The sequence below is a fragment of the Erinaceus europaeus genome, unplaced genomic scaffold (assembly GCF_950295315.1).
Source record: "Erinaceus europaeus unplaced genomic scaffold, mEriEur2.1 scaffold_258, whole genome shotgun sequence".
Lineage (NCBI taxonomy): Eukaryota > Metazoa > Chordata > Mammalia > Eulipotyphla > Erinaceidae > Erinaceus > Erinaceus europaeus.
The window spans coordinates 180,231-186,230 of NW_026647665.1; positions in this window are offsets into that span (position 1 = coordinate 180,231).

Sequence of the window (6,000 nt, forward strand, 5' to 3'; positions counted from 1 at the left end):
CCCACATGCTTCCTTGGCTCTAAATCAAATGGCTGCAGAGTTAGCCTCATTCTCTTCCCTCCCAGAATACACTTGCTTCCCCGTAGTAATCAGGCACTGTATGTTCCTGCTTCACCCAGCTATGAAAATATGTGCTGTATTCCTCTCCCAGTCCCCTCCATCTCCAGGGAAATATGCCTGCCTATGTAGCTTGCAAACTGATGAGAAAAGCTCCTTTCAAACTAACAGTTGTTGTTTTTTTTTCAGGTATGAGGTTTAGTCCTTTTTTTTTTTTATTAAATATTTTATTTATTTATTCCCTTTTGTTGCCCTTGTTGTTTTATTGTTGTAGTTATTATTATTGTTGTTGTTGGATAGGACAGAGAGAAATGGAGAGAGATGGGGAAGACAGAGAGGAGGAGAGAAAGATAGACACCTGCAGACCTGCTTCACCGCCTGTGAAGCGACTCCCCTGCAGGTGGGGAGCCGGGGTTTGAACCGGGATCCTTACGCCGGTCCTTGTGCTTTGCGCCACCTGCGCTTAACCCGCTGCGCTACAGCCCGACTCCCGGTTTAGTCCTTTTTATGCTATGTCTTATTGCGATTATTAGTGGGAGACGACTGGGATATTTTAAACAAATGCCTTCTTACAAACAAAACAATGTAATGTGTTTTCATTTCCATGCTTGTGATTTGTTCCCTCAGTTTGAGGGAACAATTTGAGGGAAATATCTTTTTTTTTTTTGCCTCCAGGGTTATTGCTGGGGCTCAGTGCCTGCACCATGAATCCACTGCTCCTGGAGGCCATTTTTTTTTTCTCCTTTTTTGCCCTTCTTAGAGCCTTGTTGTGGTTATTATTGTTGTTGATGTCGTTCTTTGTTGGATAGGACAGAGAGAAATGTTGAGAGGAAGGGAAGACAGAGAGGGGGAAAGAAAGATAGACACCTGCAGACCTGCTTCACTGCCTGTGAAACAACTCCCCTTAGGTGGGGAGCTGGGGGCTTGAACCAGGATTGTTAGTCACGTGCGCTTAACCACTGCGCTACTGCACAACCCCCGGGGAAATACCTTTTTTTAAAAAATTTAATTCTTTATTTATAAAAAGGAAACATTGACTAAACCATAGGATAAGAGGGGTGGGTGCAATTTCACACAACTCCCACTACCAGAACTCTGTATCCCATCCCCTTCCCTGATAGCTTTCCGATTCCTTAATCTTCTGGGAGTATGGACCCAAGGTCATTGTGGGATGCAGAAGGTGGGAGGTTTGGCTTCTGTAATTGCTTCCCTGCTGAACATGGGCGTTGACAGGTCGATCCATACTCCTAGCCTGTCTCTCTCTTTCCCTAGTGGGGAAGGGCTCTGGGGAAGTGGAGCTCCAGGACACATTGGTGGGGTTGTCTGTCCAGGGAAGTCTGGTTGGCATCATGCTAGCATCTGGAACCTGGTGGTTGAAAAGAGAGTTAACATACAAAGCCAAACAAATTGTTGACCAATCATGGACCTTAAGGCTGGAATAGTGCAGATGAAGAGCTGGGGTCTCCATTTTGTAGATAGCTGGTAGGCATATTTTAGTTATATTCCAAAGGGCTTGTGGCTATGCTAAGTAAGATCCTATTGAGATTCAGAATGTTAGGAGAGTACTCTGTAGTTCTTTCTGTGGTGTTTTGTAATCAAGTTGGGAAATTCCTACTGTGATATAGCAATAGTGTGTTAAAAAGAATGAACAGATTCCTTTTTTTTTTTTTTTTTTTTACTGAAGACTAAAGGAAGTATACCTTCTTGATTTATAAAGTATGATACTTGGATAGTGTATCAGTGATAGCTTTTTGGGTGAGTGTCTGAAATATTTTTACTTTTTTGATCTGATGAACTTTGAAGTTTTAAGCAGTTACTAGAACCAGGTTTTAAGCTTACTTACCTTTTTACATAGTTTCTATTTACTTAGGTGTAAAATCTTTATTTTACTCCCCATAACATTAAGAAGTTGAAACAAACACTGTTAGGCATTAGGAATTCTCCTATCACTAGAAATTCTCCTATAAATTGAACTAGACTTTTCAGAGAACTTGTATTTCTTATTAAATAATTATGTGTAACATAGTGAATTTTGTTGACTCTAGTTATATATTTTTAATTTGAACCTACTTGTGCTGAGATGTTCTAATATTCAGATGTACTGTTAGGTTTGTTGATTTTTGTCTTATTCTTGTTTCAGAGAATACTTGGGGGTTGGCTTTCTTTTCTCTACCAAGGAAAGTTAGTTAACATTCATCTAGTGTAATATCTGCTCAGCTTATCTAAAAGAGCATTGTAATGTGTTCTTATGCTAACTGTGGGTTTGAATTAAGTTTTATAGCTCATGTTAGTAGCATTTATCTGTATTCTTTGACAGAGTTATGAGTGCTAGGGGACCATTCTCTCTAGCTTCCCTCACTTGTAAGTATGTGTAACCTCAACTGTGATATTAATGTGATTTTGTGTTCAATTTCTGCCAAAGAAAAATAATAAATTGTGGAGTTAGTGGTCCCAGTGAGTATGCTAAGCCCATGTATTTGAACATGCAGTCATTAACTCACCAAAATGAATCAGATTTTACACATATTTTGTCAACTGTACCCAAGGGCCTGTTCTGCCTGGTAAAACATAATGCATTTCAAACTGGCATGCTGGGGCCAAGCTTTCCAGTCCCTTCTAAACCTTCCTGTAGGAAACGTCCAGAAAGACTCACTCTCCCACTCAGGCTCTTCAGTTGTCACCAGAGCCTTCTGCCAGAGGGCTCAGTAGAACTGATCCTCATATAAGCTATATGGTTGTGGTAAATAAATATATTAGTAAATGTCAAACCCGTGTTGCTAGATAGCTTAAAATACTTTAAATACCTGCCTCTCTTTGATACAATGTGCTGATAAATATGTGACAAAAATATAACCATGGTTGTATAGTTTAAATGCATACAACTGGGCTGTCTGTGATCTAAAATACTAGCTATTTATTTTCTCTTCCTTCACACTGAAAGCGGCGGGTTCAAGCCCTGGCTCCACATAGAAGCACTATGACACCAGGGAAAATTCTGTATGTGGTGGAAACAACACTTCTTGGCTCTCTTCTCGGATCCCAACCCCCTCCTCCATGTCGCTATAGAATGAAACAGAGAAAAATAAATAAAATACTTTTTTTTTATTTAAGAAAGGAGACATTAACAAAACCATAGGATAAGAGGGGTACAGTTCCACACAATTCCCACCACCCAATCTCCATATCCCATCCCCTCCCCTGATAGCTTTCCCATTCTCTATCCCTCTGGGAGTATGGACACAGGGTCGTTGTGGGTTGCAGAAGGTGGAAGGTCTGGCTTCTGTAATTGCTTCCCCGCTGAACATGGGCGTTGACTGGTCGATCCATACTCCCAGTCTGCCTCTTTCTTTCTCTAGTAGGGTGGGGCTCTGGGGAAGTGGAGCTCCAGTACACATTGGTGGGGTTGTCTGTCCAGGGAAGTCTGGTGGGCATCGTGCTGGCATTTGGAACCTGATGGCTGAAAAGAGAGTTAACATACAAAGCCAAACAAATTGTTGAATGACCATGGACCTAAAGACTGGAAAAGTGTTGGGAGGTATTCCCTCCAGGCTCTTGTGTACTTTAGCTTTCAGGTATATGTTTTTCCCTAGCTTATGGGCACGGGTGAACCTATGCTCTATCTCAGGGGACCTGAACTATATCTAGGTTTGGGGACTTTATTGGGGAGTGGAACACCGGGAATGGAATTAGAGAATACTGTGAAAGGAAAGGCCTCACCCGAGTGATGAAGCTGAAGGGTTGTCATTCCACACCTGAAGTCTCTGGACACAGTCTGAAGTGAAGTATGCTGGGGTAGCACTCGTTGCGTTGATTGGGTTGCAATCCATGGATGCAATATTAATTGATTTGGATTGAGAAAAGCATGCAGGAAAGTGGGCCCCACCCTAAGGTTCCAGGACTGGGGGAAGTAGAGGCTCTATCTATGGAGATGTGAGGTTCCTGCTGTCTTAGGGTTCAAGAAGACAATGGATAGTTATTGTGATCATCACATTATTTGGTGATTGGGTTAACTTTGAAAAGTCCCTTTGTTAGGTTTTGGGGTATAATACCCAGCATCTTGTATATAGCCGTGCTACCAGTTGCTTCTGTTCTCCCTGGTCTAGGCTTTTGAGAGAGTCAACATATCAAAGACAGCCCATGTATTAAAAAGACTCAGTCTGTGTTTTAAGAAGTTCTAGACATATGATCAATTTTTACTCTCTCATATTAATTAGTGGTTTATATGACTGCACTTTAATAGGAGTGTATATAAACACCATTCCCACCACCAAAAGACTGTCCCATCCCAACCACCCCTCCACTCCCCCCACCCCCCGATGCGCCAGGAAGCCCAATAGCCACCCTCCCCTTCACCAGAGGGTTTTTACTTTGGTGCCCTGCTCTAGATTTAATCAGATCCTGCTTTAAAAGATATTAAAATACTTTTAATATCTTTTTGTATTTCTCCTTGATCCAAAAATTAAGAAAGGACAGAAATGAGCAGGTAAGTGGATAAGGCATTGAACACTCAAGCATGAAGCTGTAAGTTTGATCCCTAACAGTGATGTATTCATTTTCTCTGTCCTCCTATTTCATTAATACATAAGTAATTTTTTTTTGTCTCCAGGATTATTGCTATACTCAGTGCCTGCACTACCTACATATGAATCCACTGTTCCTGGAGGCCATTTTTTTTCCATTTTATTGCCCTTGTTGCCATTATTTTTATTGTTGTTGTTATTGCTGCTGTTGTTAGATAGGACAGAGAGAAATCAAGAGAGGAGGGGGAGACAGAGAGGGGGAGAGAAAGACAGACACCTGCAGACCTGCTTCATCTCTTGTGAGGCAACCCCCCTGCGGGTGGAGAGCAGGGAGCTCAAACCAGGATCCTTATGCTGGTCCTTGTGCTTTCTTTGCACCATGTATGCTTAACCCACTGTGCTACTGCCCAGCCCCCAAATAAAATTATTGTTAATTTTTTATTTATAAAATGGAAATATTGACAAGACATAGGATAAGAGGGATACATTTCCACACAATCCCCACCACCAGAGCCCCATATCCCATCCCCTCCCTGATAGCTTTCCTGTTCTTTATCCCTCTGGCAGTATGGACCCAGGATCATTCTGGGGTGCAGAAGGTGGAAGGTCTGGTTTCTGTAATTGCTTTCTTGCTGAACACGGACATTGGCAGGTCAATCCATACTCTCAACCTGTCTCTCTCTTTCCCTAGTGGGGCAGGGATCTGGAGACGTGGGGCTCCAGGACACATTGGGGTCATCTAACCAAGGAAGTCAGGTTGGCATCATGGTAACATCTGGAACCTGGTGGCTGAAAAAGAGTTAAGATATAAAGCAGAACAAATGATTGACTAATCATGAGCCTAAGGGCAAGAATATTGCAGATGAAGATTTGGAGGTCTCCGTTTTGGAAAAAGCTAGTAGGTATATTTTAGGTATCATCCAGAGGGCCCATGACTTTACTAGTTTTTGCTTGAGCCTGACATCTAATATGCAGGTGGACTCAGGTTATTGTCTGGGGAGATGGTGTCACAGTTGGAAAAGGACTAGAAAGCTGCATCAGGGAAGAGAGTAGTTCCCAAATATGGTGAAAGTATATAAATATTGTTAACTGTTAACCCCAAGCTGCCCCAGTATTATCGACCCATCTTCCTCAGGTGTAGCATAGAGTATGTTGTCCATTCTCCCTTCGGAGGATGGAACATTTTCTACCACTGTTGATCCAAGTTGAGGCCAATGTCCTATGGTGGGCCCACAAAGAGGTCTATTTTGTTGTTCCTGATAGAGATGACTGGTAACAATGGAGAGAGGGATTTATTTGAGGTCTACGCCTATCATGTCTGTTTGGGAATCTCAGGACTTCCCGAATAGGGCCCCAGCTGGTGGGGTGGCCTGATAGTGACTAAAGAGTCATCGTTAAAGTATGCCAGTCTCTTGCCCTTATT